The sequence below is a fragment of the Ammospiza nelsoni genome, chromosome 3, assembly GCF_027579445.1.
Source record: "Ammospiza nelsoni isolate bAmmNel1 chromosome 3, bAmmNel1.pri, whole genome shotgun sequence".
NCBI classification, from domain to species: Eukaryota; Metazoa; Chordata; class Aves; order Passeriformes; family Passerellidae; genus Ammospiza; species Ammospiza nelsoni.
Genome location: NC_080635.1, coordinates 51,307,281 through 51,321,222, shown reverse-complemented (window position 1 = coordinate 51,321,222; position 13,942 = coordinate 51,307,281). Strand labels below are relative to the sequence as shown.

General features: G+C 40.7%; 1 protein-coding gene across 1 annotated transcript in view; it reads left to right on the top strand.

Annotated features, from left to right (window-relative positions):
* The window catches only part of NHSL1 (NHS like 1), a 175,432-nt gene that overhangs the window by 125,858 nt on the left and 35,632 nt on the right, over nucleotides 1–13,942 (top strand). The gene's annotated exons all lie outside the window — the stretch shown is intronic.

The following is a 13,942-nucleotide window of genomic DNA, read 5'->3' as shown; positions in this document are numbered from 1 at the left end:
TTTTTGCCAGTCTTTGCAAACATATCCAAATTGCAGGCTTTGCAAGAATTACTTGTTTTTCTGTATCACATGTAGAACATTAGTGGTGTTTTCCTCTCAAATGAGGGGACAGGGGAAAATTACTTTGCTGTGAAGACCATAAGTAAATGTGTTATCTGACAGAGCACTCTAAAACAGAAAAGTATGTCTTGGCCTATCTGTTTAGTCTTTGGAGTGTTTCCAAAATGATACCTTCAATTTCACGAAGTCCTGAATTAGTCCATTTGTGAAGAAAAAAGTACATCACAGGTGTTTCATTTGGTGATTTCTTTTGTTGTTGCACACTGTCGTTTCCAGGGTTGTGGCTGCTTGTGAGAAGCTGGAAAAGGTGCTGAGGGCAGAAAAGGGAAATGGGGAACAGGGCACTCACAAGGACTCCTCCAGTTATAAAAGTGCTTGCTTGCAGAAGTGTTCAGCATGTTTTTAAGCCCCAGTTTTTACCCATAGTACCTTTGCTGGGGCTGTACCTATGCAGTCTGTCTGCAAGGCATTGTGTTGTGTCAGTGCAGCCATGAGAGCAAAGACATGCAGCCAGCAAGGAGGCCTGCAGAATGTCTGTCCCTGGGCCAGACATAAAGTTTAAAATAACAGTATAATGTTCATGTTCTGGAAACGGTTAACCTAGATTTTTCTTTACACTGGCTGTTTAACAAAGGGGGTTACCCTGCAAAGAGCCAACTTGTTCAAGTCCCTTTTTGTTTCAACAGGAACTGCAGGTACTTGATACCTTGCAAAGTTAACCTTATTTAAAAGAATATTTTATTTTTTTATTTGATTAACCTGACATTTCTGCTTTTTAGACTTGAAGAAAGCTTGATTTTGTATGTCTGAATAGAGAAGTGTTTGACAGCCATATTTGAGTTCTCTTGCCATTTCCCCAGTTAATTGATTTTCACTGTCTCTTACTAGGTGCTTTTTGTTACCATTTAATAGGGAAGTCTTGACAGCCAGTGTTATTGTCTCCTGCATGGCTCAGCAGATAGCCTATGTGCCCTCTGTACTTATTACTGGTTTAATACATTTGTGCAGTTCCTTGACCTTGAAACATTTATTGTTCTCTTGCAGGCATGTTTACCAGTCCATTGCAAAATGAAAATATTTATCAGTCCTTTACAAAATAAAAATATTTGCCTGCTTTAGATTTAAAAGAATACTGATGGTTGTTAGCTTTTTTGTGAACTTTACCCACTCATTCTAGTATTTTTTCCTGTTCTCTGTTTTGGACTGTTAAAAAAACCCCAAAAACCTGCACAGGCTAAAATGCACTGGTTTTCTTGAGTTTTATCAGAAATGTAACTACTGCAGTTTCATGTTCTGTTTAAACACATTTATATCTAATATATTTGTCTGAAACCACGTAATACATGCTGCTTCCCCTTCTTACATACCTGGAGTTGTTTTGGTCTGGTGGGATTTTTCTCTGGAGGTGCAGCTCATTATAAGAAAGAAGCTATTGATTACTACTACAAGTTGCTAGTTAGCCATTTGTGTTAAATAGCCTGGCTTGTGTACCTGATGTAAGACCACTTGGTAATGAAGTGAGTTTCAGTTTCATGCTTTCAGGGTAGTAGTAACTGAGAGGAGAAACTGATGATACCTTCACCAGACATCAAACTGCTGACTTAGTGAATGCAACTCTGTTATTTATTTATTTACTTATTTGTTTAACCCCAAGCTCTTTCCTGGAGCCATGCTTTGGTTTTTTCCCCTAAGTACAGTTTTAAAATAACTCCTTGCTGTTGCTTGGAACTGTCCTAAGAAGCTACAGCATGAGTAGTATTAAGAGAGGCACTGAGTAAAGTTTTATCACTTTTACTGTGCTGTTGCTTCAACCAGCAGTGTGAAATCAGGAAGGCGCTGGTGCCTTGGAGATTTCAGTTAAAAGTTCTGTATCCAGAGCAGTTTCATTCAGTGTAAAAGCAGAATTGTGTCAGAATTGTGACATAATTTTGAGAACTGCTGAACTGATTTTCCACCCGTTTCTTTAGAAAAACCAAAGTTTTCTAAAGCTTCTTTAATAGGTAGAAAGGAATTATGTGACTGTAAGGCAGAAGAACTTGAAGTAGTGTTATGAGCAGCACCGTTGGGCTAGCATGGGGACTTCAGTTCTGCATGTCTTGGCCTTATGACAAAGCTTGCAGTTTGCCATCCTTTTGGTGTTTCACATTCTTTGGCTGAGGTAAACCTGGAGCAGTAGGACAGCTGTGTGTGACCTGCATGCTGTATGGGTGGTGGGGAAAGAATGACACTGGATGACAAAATGCGCTGTATTCTGTGCAGAAAGTGGGATGAATCGCTTTTGTCTCCAAAAAACAGTGACAGCAAAGGGAAACTGGGAAGAAGTAGAACTAAAGCAAATATAGTTATTGCTTTATGCTAAGTCAGAAGTTAAGCAGTAGGCATGTACAGCCGTGGAGACGTATGAGGGCAAAGGTATTTAATACAGCCCCGCCCCCTGCATAAATTTTGGGGGTTATGAAATAGTTTAAAGTTTTTAAGAATAGGTCAGACAAACACTACTCAAAAGTCATTGTGTATATTTAATACTATCTTTAGAGGAGGTTGGGAAGGAAGAAAGAACCTCTGGTGGTCCCCTTGAACCTGATAACGAAGTCATGAGGACTGAGTTAGCAGCTGTTGTTCAGACCATCAAAAGACAGATTTGAAAGCTTTCCAGTCCTGTTCTTGTTCACATTATGACAGCTGATGTTGTTGGTAGATAGCAGCTATAGCAGCTTGATTGAACACTATTTATTTATTTCTACACACGTGGCTCCCCTGTAAATGGAAAAGGAAGTAGAAAACTTAGGTAACAAATCTTAATTTACATGTAGAGCACATTTAAATCACCTGTCAAATATCAAGTGTATAAAATCTTTCAAAATAATTCAAGCAAAGTATTTCTATCAAGGTGTTTTCACCCATCTAATAGTAACCAGATGGAATCCTGGCTAGCTTTTAAGACAGTGCAAGGGCAAACTGTTTGTTCTGGTACAATTTTCATAGCAAATTCTTTACAGTGTGGACCCAATAAAAAAACTATGGAAATAAATAAGAAGCTGTCTGTTACTTAGAATAAACTTCTAAGTACCACTTAAGAAGTAGAAGCTAATGTTGCTACTTAAATGGGTTCAAGGATAAAAAGTTAGAGATATTAAATAATTAGTATTTAAAGTGTCTTGAAAAAATTAAGTACACCGTGTGCTGATCTCTGCATACTTTTTTGTGAAGCAGTGTTATTTTTGTAGGAGGGAAAGATCTTGATTAATTTTTGTGCAGCTGATTGTTTTACTTTGTATATTATATATTGGTATGTTCCCTGCTTATCAACACTATGGAAATGGATGCTGTATGTGACAGTAGATGTTGCATAGGGAGGTATTTTAGGTTTTTACCTATGAACTAGGCTTTTATCCTTTTGAAATTAAGGGGAAATAATTGTGCTTTTTTAAATACTTGCTTTAAAGGAAACTGTGCTTTTCCTTTATGAAGCTACTTTCAAGTATAAGTGGTGAGATCTTTCATTCAAATGTGCTCATAACTGAGGTAAAGCTATTTGAGGCATGCAGGTGCTCTGCTGCCCTCTGAAGTTTTAAAATGCAGTATTGTCCAGTAACCTGTATTAGAAAATGAAGTGCCTGGAACCTGGAACGTTCGTGAGGCTAGTCTGTCTATTCTTGAGACATATAACCTATATGTAACCTATATTGAAATTTAGAGTTGTTATTGACTAAAACCAATGGCTTGATATATTAAACCCAGGCTGTGTTACTTCATTTTAAATGCAAGGTCTCTGTGGATTAATGTGATGGCTTCAGCTGCACTTCAGTCATGATACCATTGCAATTTGATTTAAATGTTTAGAAAATGATGTGGTTCTTGGGTTGTGGTAATAGATACAGTATTTCTTCTTAGTGTTTTGTTTGCATTGGATAAAGCAGACCCTCATATTCTTTGGGGAAGGAGGCAGGACCTTGGAGTGCCTGCTGAAGCAAAAGGAGTGACATGTACCATGCAAGATGTGTGTTTTCTTACCCTCAGGGCCAAGCTGCTCTGGCTGGCCTTTCCTGAAACCCTGTCCTATATGGCCTCTTCTTAAAGCTTTCACAGGCACTTCATGAAAGGTGTTTCCCAAAATACAGATGTTCAGATAGAAACAAAAAGGTATTAACCACTGAGGAGTCTTAATGTGAGTCTGTGCTTTGTGTCCCTGTTGTGTCCTAGGAAGTCATGAAAACAGGAGGTGGAGACGACAGATGGGAAGGAAGAGCTGAGGCTCTGCATGGGGCCAGGATCCTCAAATCAATCCTGTTCCCTTGCTGTGTGCTCTGCTCCAAGGCTGAGGGACTACGAGCCTTGGCTAGTCTCACGTTGCTAATGTCTGCTGAGTGTCTGGACTAGCACTGAGGGTGTGGTCTGGGCAGTAGCAGAGCTTGTGGGTTTGATGTTGTTCAGAGTGGCATTGTTTCTTAGGAAGGCTGTTATCTGGCATTGTTTCTTAAGGCAGGCTGTTGTGCTGAAGGGCCCAGTGCCACAGACTGCAGTGTTCTTGGTCCATAAGGCTGAGAGGCTCAGTGGGTAGGGGAGCACTGTAAAACAGCTCCCATCCCTGCATTGACAGATCTGGCTCCTTGCATGGTCCTGTTTGAGGAACCAGTATCTGAGCAAGTCTCTGAAGTACAGCGGTCTTCAGCTGGGAGCACAGATGGAACAGCTGCAGTACATAGCAGTGACACAAATATTTGGCAGTAAAAGTAAATTGAGACTAATCCTCATTTTGTGGAGTGTGTTAGACTCTAAAATTGACCAGCAGTAAGGCATGAGGCATGAAGATGGGGAGGAGATGCAGCACTATTCTAAGTGTTGTTTTATTTAACTGCTTGGGGTGTATTTTAGATGAGCCTGTTTACCTTCTGAGCAGGTTTGTGAAATCAACAGTGTGTTACAGGTGGAGGTCCAGTGTCCTAAAAGGAAAGCCTAAAGTTTAATCTGGAATGCATTGGCCTGGGATAATATTTCAAGCCATGATGAAGAGAAGGAAGAGAAAAAAGAATTCTTACCATGTACTTGAACTCTTAGTTTATGTTATTTTTGAACTATTCTAAATTCTCACTCAAATGTGGATATATGTCAGTTGTAGTGATGGGAACCAGAGCAGGGCATGTATAGTGGAATTTCCAAGAGGCACTTCTCTTCCAGTTCTGCAATTAGCAATGTAGAGCACTTTTGATTAAAAAAAAAAAAAGTAAAAAAAAAGTGGGGGAGTACAGTCTCCACTGCTGTGTGTTGTCATTTTTTCATGAGGTGGGAGATGACAGGCATAAAGGGCAGGGATGGAATAACTGTACTGATGTTAAAGGTCAGACACAGCTAGACTGAAATGATACCAGGCTGTTAGGAGATACCCATCTCCTGAAGAGAGTTGTGGGCACTCTCTGCACTGTTGAAGTTGCAGATGAGGGCAGTGTCTTGTCACACACTCGCTGGTCCCTGCCCAGACTGGTTGTCCATTCTAGCAGATAACAAGGTGTCAGATATGTACTGAGGAAGGTGTTGCTGTAAGTAGTGGGAGCAGTCCACACGCTGACTTTCATACCCCTTTTCAGTCTGTAGCTGCTGAAAGTTCCTGCACAACTGCCTGTGCTTTGTGCCCTCCCCCCCAGGGTAATTGTGTTGATTCAGGCTACGTACGTAATATAGGGCTCGTTGTTCCAGTGCCTGCGATGATTCATTTATTATCTCATCTTCTGAAGAGCTGGATTTGGCTGACTCTGGCTTCTGTTTAGCTTTGTTGGCCAAATTCAAGGAATGTATTTAAGCAGCAGTGATTGAAACACTTGATTTGTTTTCCAGAAGACATCTGGTTAGCATTGTCAAATAAAACAGGATTTAAGTAGTTAGTCATAAAGCCTCTATTATGTCTTTCTTCAAGACCCTCCAGACAGGTATGTATTTAGCCTTTGTTTCCTCAGTGCATCTGGCAGATCACTGTTCAGATGAGCAATATTAGGGTCAGACCTACTAGTCGATAATCCTCCTGAGAAGATTATGGACTTAAAATAATCTTATGTTTCATTAAAGAGCTGCAAAATAAGGAGAAACCATTTCATATTGATAATAGCTCTGGTTCAGGTTCAGAGAGATGTCAAGATGTAAACTCCCTACCAACTGGAAACCTTAATGAAGTAAAAGGCCATTAAAGGCTAGGAGTAGACCATATGTTCCTGAAAGGCCGTGGAGCTATAAAATCAAAAAATAGAAATCAACCTATTTTTCATTATTTTGGTTTCAATTGTCAAGTCACTATCAGAGCTTCTGCTCATGTATCCTGCTTTTTTTACTGTTACTGAATTAATTCACCCTACATCTGTTGATGGTTTTGGCCAAGTTCCATACTCCAGCTGCCCTTTCTAATAAGGAATTTCAAAAAGGAAACACTCAAATGAGACAAAACAGAATTTGACCAAGAGGCTGCACTGCATGTGTGTGAAAGCTGGTCTTGTGCTGCAAAGTTGAGCTACTTGGAAGCATCTAGGTGGCCTATTTTTAGGTTTAGTTTATATAGTGCAGTGCTGAGTGTAGAAACATAAAGAGTGGTTATATGTAGATTGATTGCATGATACACATGAGGAGTGAAAGCAATTCCAGTGAAAGGGCTTAAAGAAGATAATATTTCTTTCAAAATAATACTGGGTTTTTTCCTAAACTAGATGAATGTTTTTCTTTAGGCAACTATACCTGACGGATTATTGAACCCATTTCAGATCCATGCCTTTAGTAAAAAGAATAAATTGAAACTGTTAACTCTCTGTAGCAGGTATTTGAATACTAGGTAAAGTGACTTCCATCACAAGGAATATTGAACTTTCAGTTGATTTCCTTTTTGCTTTTCTTCCTCCTTACTCTCTTAGATTTAGGATGTTATGTGCTTGTTGCCAGCATTTGAGATAGCTTTAAATTTAAAATGTCCTAGGAGGAAGAGCAGTGAAAAATCCCTTCATATTTTTACATTAACTGTGTTCAGTTGTCTAAGAAACAGCAAATATTCATTAAAAACACTAGAGAAAAAGCAGGGAGTGTTATTTTAATGCAAGCATCAAAGATAGAAAAGGAAGCAAATACACTGTTATACTTAAGACATCTTGTCACCACTAAATGCAGTCGTATAAGGCACTTGCAAAAATTCAAATTAACTTGAGACAAACAGTGATAATTATTTTGAGCACTCCCTAGTGACAGCTTGTTAACAAATATAATTTGCATTGGCTGTTGCATTTGGTGCCATTAGAAAGGTTTTCTCTATCGCTAAATCATGCAGATCACCTGGGGAATTAAAGGTTGGTATTAAATGTATTTGTTTTTTTAAAACTCCAAGAAAGAAGGGAAAGATCAATGTGTTTGCATTTACTTGACCCTGTTAACAGTATTTTGACATTTAAGAGTTCCTTTTAATATGGGTCCTTCTTAAACACTTGCATCTGATTTGGACCCTTGAAAATAAATCTGTGAGATTGCTTTCCTGTAATGTTGCACTTCCTTGCCCCATCTTTGTGCTGCTTTAAGTGTCTGCACAGCTGAGCCCTGAAGCTGCTTGGAAGGGTGGGATTCCCAGCCCAACTGGCCTCCAGTTACATGGCAGGACATGCTTCCCAACATTTGTGTGTGTAGGGGGGAAATAGACCTAACATAAATACATTTGTTCACTTTCAGTAATACTTCTTTGAAGTCACCATGCCACATTGTTCTCTATCACAGTCCAACAGCCCTGTGTTAGCATTACCTTCATCCCACTGGAGCCCAAGACATCTTTGATTCTGGTATCTCTGGACGGCATCTGACCTTAAAAGCTACCTGTGTGGCTGGGCATAGCTACTTATTAATGAGAGAGAATATGCAAAGTAGTCTTTTAAAAAGTCTCAGGGACCTTTCAAGTTCTTACTCATCAAGTGAGACATCCTTGAAGAAAACGAAATTTTGCCGGTGATCTTTGTTTGTTTTGCCACTTGCCACTTTAAATGGTGCTTGTGGTAGAAATATGTTGGTACCGGTGTTCACTGTCTCTGGATTTTTCTTGGGCTTTTCTGTATGTACTGATAAAAGATATAGAAATACCAGTATAAAACTGCATTCTGGGGTAAGGGATGGGAATAATAAGGAAGTTGGCTGGGTTGGCAAAGGCTGGTACTAGCCAGAGCACCTAATTGAGCTGTTGAGCAGGAGTTTTTTCAGCTGCGTGGCAACAGTACTCCATCTGTTGAAATCCCTGACCCCTTTAACTGGGAGTCTGAACAAAATATGGTGCACTGGATATATCACAGCTGAAGTTCATGAACTTGCTTTGCAGTCAGCATTGGTTACAGTTCAGTGGTTGCACAAGTGCATCATTGCTGTGGCTTTACAACATATTTTGAAGCTTTGATATGGAAGCAGTCTCTGTGATAGTCAAAGTTCTGCAGATGATATGGGGATTTATACATTTAAAGAAAATGGGACATGATCCAAGCTGAGTGTATTTTTGGGAGGAATGTGAAGTGGTAGAGGCAAGCTGTCTGCTGCATATTTAGATCCAGAGACAAAAATAGGTGCTGTATTGGAGTTAAATTGAGCTGCTTTTTTTGAAGTCATGTTTAACTTGAGATATTTGTGAGAAACAAGATTGCCTTTGTACAGCTGAGCTTTTATATAGCCTGTCTCATCTACACACAGAGAACTCTGCATTCTTAACCCCAGTGTACAAATGAGGGAACCATAAAGAGGCACAGAGTGAAAGGTAGTAATTTCAGTTAGATTTACTAACCAAAGAAACCTTTGAACTAGGGTGTCTGTTTTAATTATAGTCCCAGGCATAATAATTCTCAACAAGCTCTTTATCTTGGAAAGTTACCTCCCTGAAATTCCCCAGTTAACTGCATAGTCAGGTGTTACCTTGGTTTTATCCACGTCTTACCACAGTGCTGTGAGCAGGCAGAGAGGCAGCCATGCCTTTTGAAGAGGTCCTGGTTCAGTGCTCAGAGTGTGTGTTGGTACTTAGCCCCAGACCATATGACAGCCCCAAACAAAGCACAACTCTGGCTTCTACAGGGGACAATCTTTTGCGTAGTGTTCTGAGAACACCATTAGGAAGCTGAGATTTAGCCTGTGCCCACCTCATCTGTAAAAAACTTAAATTTGTATCTAAATGAAAAATACTTTTAACTTGCAAAAGCACATCATCCACAGAACCCTGTTAGGTTCTCTTGCCCCTCATGAGAAGGCCTTGCAGCACTGGACCCAGCCCCAGCCATTACTGGCGTGGTGATGATGAGAGTTACAAGTTCTTCCTTAGTTGGATTTATCCTGAGTGCCTTTCTGTGTATTCCTGTGCTGCAGGCAGTGTGTACATACCTGTTTGGGCTCTGAATTTAGGAGGCACATACATGAAATTGAGATCATGCCCTGTCTGACTGCAGGAAGGAAGTCTTTGCCTGGATCTAACCCAACATGATTTGCTCAGATGCAGCAATGCCAGCTCAGAAATCCTGGTCTTCAACACCCACACCTGTCTGTCACAAGCCCACCAGATCTTAGTTGTCTCAACTCAACTGGAAAAACAAATTCAAAGTCTCTAGCAAGTAAATTTATATGCTGTTACTTCCCAGTGGTGAAAGTAATTTCTTTTAAAACCAAAAATATTGATACTTTGATTATTAAAGTGCAGTGTCACCTGTAAAGTAAGAGGTAATTTTGAACAGTTTGAGTTTACAAGACAAATGTATACTGTACCGCAGTCTGTCTGGTTTTAGGTGAAATTTTGAAAAGCTACTTGTAAGACAGTGTTTGTAGTCGTGACTGAGGAGGAACATGGTTTGGGGATATTTACAGAAGAAGTTAACTACAGTGTTTGAAGACTGAAAAAAAAAAAAAAGGTTTCTGGTCCTGGGGAGTAGAGTGGTTTTCCAGTGATATGTGCAAAGAATGGATAAATGTGTTTTAATATACTAGTCAGCAGATTTATTTCTCTGGTTGACAATTTAGCTGACTTGAGCAGTTAATAGCCTCTCCGTAGTAAGAAAAAGAAAAAAAAAAAAAAGAAAAATACAAGTTCCAACATGAAAGGCTCTGCCAAGAAGTCACTCAGACTTCAGCTGAGATAGTTTTTCAAGCATGCAGATGAAGCTGTCAGCTTGTCACATGTCCCTTCTTGCTGACAAGGAGACAGCAAGAGGTGATATAAAAGTAATTGATGTGTGTGCTGGTCTTTCCCCTTTCTACATTTGTACCTGGGAGTTTTTGTTTCAGCAGCTAAGCCAGGCAGGCAGCCCATCTGCTCCTGGTCCGACTTACATGTTATTTTAATCTCCTTGGACTTTAGCAGTTAGTCTTGAGTTCCAGGTCCTGTTCTTGCATACAGGGCAAATTTAGATGTTTCCAGGATATAATTTTCCTGTCTTTTTATTGCTTGACCCATGCAATTGGATGGGAAGTTGTTCCAAATTAATTGGAGCTATTAAGATGTCTGAATAACTTTGATGCCAAGTTTCTAAGTTGATACTAGTCAATATCATGGTACTTTAATTCTTTAGCTAGTACCTTTGCTGATTACTAATAAATATTTAAAAATGTGGATTTTAGTTTTTTAATTTTAGCCTCTTCAATATATGCTTGTGAGAGTGTGCCTGAGTGTGTACACGTGGATGTAGACAGCTACAGAGCTTAAGGCCTGATCCTGCAACAGTCATGTGAGCAGTGTTTGCTTACAGGAGTAATCAGAGTAATCCCATTAGGGCTAATTTAATGAGTGATGGCTGCACTTTCCGGCCTGAGACGTGAAGGACTGGTCCAGAATGGTGGCATAAATCTGTGGCTCTGTGCTCTTGCTGGGGCTTTGCCTTCGGGAGAGGTCTCAGGCTCAGACGGGCTCTAGCTGTGGAAGCCAGCACCTGGAGGCTTTTCTCCCTGCAGACAGCTACATATGGGGCACACTAACACTGACAGGCAAAATAATTGTTTTAGGAAGAGGCTTGTTATAAATAACACTTTTGCACAGTTCATTTACAGTAAAAAAATACAAACCACAACTTCTGAAAAGAACTGAATCCATGTCGCTCTGACCAGTTCTGCTTCTGACAGGGTAATGCATTTTCCTTCATAAAAACTTCAAGATATGGCAACAAGTTTTATGGCTAGGAAGCTCAGCAGGTACAAAATGTTACCCAGGTTGGTTAAAGGAGAGGAGAAGAGCCTGTGCATCCGGTCCCCTCCCAGCAAACCCAGCCTTCCATCTGTCGTGGCACGGTGTGGCATGTAGGTCTGACAAGGTAAACGTTAATCCTGCTTTACCATGGTAATTCCATGTCAGACGAATTACTGAGGTATCAGTGCTGTGCCTTCTGTTCACTCCCGTGATTGTGCCTCAAATTATCATGCGAGAATATGATTTCAGTTGTTGGGAAAGCAGGAAATTGCCTCTGTGTTTGAGACTTGTGTGTGTTGCCAACTCAGGGGCGCATATGAGTTCCTTGTATGTAATAGAGAGGGCTGGGCTGAGAGGCCTCAGAGGTAATTTCATACCCTTGGCCTGACAATCTGTCACAAAGGCCGTAAGCTTTTATATGGAGAGGTGGAGTTATTCACAACAGTGCTGAATTCTGTGCCATGGCTCGAAGCTCTGGTGCAGAATTGCATATGGCTGGTTGAGCCTTTGCTCTCGGTTTGCTGCTGCAGGTACCTGCCTGTTCCCCAGCTTCTTTAGCAGGGTGGAAGAGAGCAGAAATGAGTGATGCACAGGACATGTCCCCAGCATGCTTCTGTCTGATGCCAAGATTTGGCAAAGGCTGCAGTACTGCAATCCTAAGGAAATATATGAGTATTTGAGTATATAGCAGAGACTTGGGCATGATTGTATTGGGCACTGACAGCTTTAACACATTTGCTTTGGTTGTGTCTCCCAAAGCCTGTTCTAATAACTGTGGAAATGATGAAGGGGCCCTTAAAAGGGCTTCATCTGCATTTCCCACGTACTTTCTTCACGCTTAACTAAAACCACCCTCTGAACAGCAAAACATAAGGAAAAATTTCAGGAAATATTTAATTTTTTAGGCAGGGTTTCACTTGTACCACATAAGTGGAAAGAAATTATTATAGAATCTAATGACAGTAGTTTTTGAGCAGTACTTCTAATACAGAGGAGGTTCCAAAATTTAATGTATCACTAGTATAGAAGAAAAACAAGAACAAATGTATGGTTTCACCTAGCCAGAAAAGCACTTGCAGGGTAGCAGAAGGTGACAGGCAGTGTCCCTGTGCACTTTGCCTCAGAAGCAATCGGTCAGGAGATGAAGGAGAGGGAAGTAGCTTCAGACTTTTGAATTCTGGCAGTACCCAGTGCAGCCACCAATTGCAATTGCCAACGCACTAACACTTTCCTGATTTTCCTGGAATTAATGTTTGTGTAAGCAAAATTGGTTCATCTGGGGCATAATCATATTGTTGCACTTTTCAGATCAGATTTATGTGAAAATGATGACTTGCAGCTTGCCTGCAGCATGTGCTGCAGATCTGGGCTGGTGAGCACACCCTCAGGAGCAGATGTTTGTGTCCTGCCTGATGCAGCGTCCTGGGGTTCCACCTGGCAGTTCTTTGGTGGAAATACGGAAAAGCTGTGCATGGTTTTGAAATGTTGTATAATGTGGGAAATTATACAAGAGAGTGTATGTCCCTGATTCAACTGGTGCTACTGTATTGTCATTCTTTAAAATTAAGATTTTTAATAACTGGAACTGGCTGGATCCTTCTGTTACCTTGTCAGCTTCAGTACGGACATCTCTGAAATAACATGCATAACCGTAAGAACTTTTTCACTTAGTATATAGTGCTCTTTTCTAATTGGGGCTTTCAGACTAGCACAATGTGTTGTTCCTTTGGGAAGAAGGGAGGCTTTCCAAGAGTAAGTATCTGGAGTGTCTCCTAGAGTAAGTATGTCTAGCTTCTTAATTAATTTTTTTTTTTTTTACAAAAATAAAACCCCTATATCTGAAAAATGTGAACCTCATTAATTACAGAACACTGTGTGCACCTCTAGTAAGAGTAAGGAGATGGAGGGGAGGAGCCTCTAGCTGGAACAGTTTTTAGACAGCAGTTGCCCCCCTTGGTTTGGCAGCATGATACCTTCATTCAGGTGCAATGTGTGACCTTGTGTTGTGCTTGTAGGCTGTTGCACCATACAGTAAAACATGTCTGCCTAAAGCCTCTGGTGAGATTTGTTTGCCTTGGGTGCCATCCACAGTGTGTTTCCTGCTGTGCTGCAATATGTACAGTTACAGAACATAAAAAGCTGTTCTTGGGGACAAACCACCTTTTTCTTGGTTGCACCTAGCAGTTTTTGGCAATTTTGACTTCATCAGCAATAACTTCTAAGTTACGTGGATTTTGTGTTGGGGACCGTGGGAGGTTGTGAGCTTGATAAGCTGACAGGTTGTTATTGATAGTCTACTTGAGCTTCTGATGGAATTGAATCTTCAGCATTGATTTCCTTAAGTTTTTGGAGCTTTTCTGGGCTTCATGAGGTGCACTACTCATCATCTTAATCTTCTTGGCTAGGAAAATAAATAAGGTCAAACAATTAATATTAGAGCATTCATCTGTCACGCTCCAGAGGAGCCTGTCACCTCCATAAGAGTCCTGTGACAACTGTGACTCCATGGGAAGCCCACACTGGAGCAGGCTCCTGACAGGCCCTGAGAATCCATGGATAGAGAAGCCCAAGCAATAGCAGATCTGCTGGCAGGACTTCTGACCCACAGTAGGGAACCCCCACTGAAGCAGACTGTTCCTGAAGGACTGCACCCGTGGGAGAACCACTGCTGGAGCACTTTGTGAAGAATTGTAGCTCATGGGAAGGGTTCATATTGGAGAGTTTTTAGAG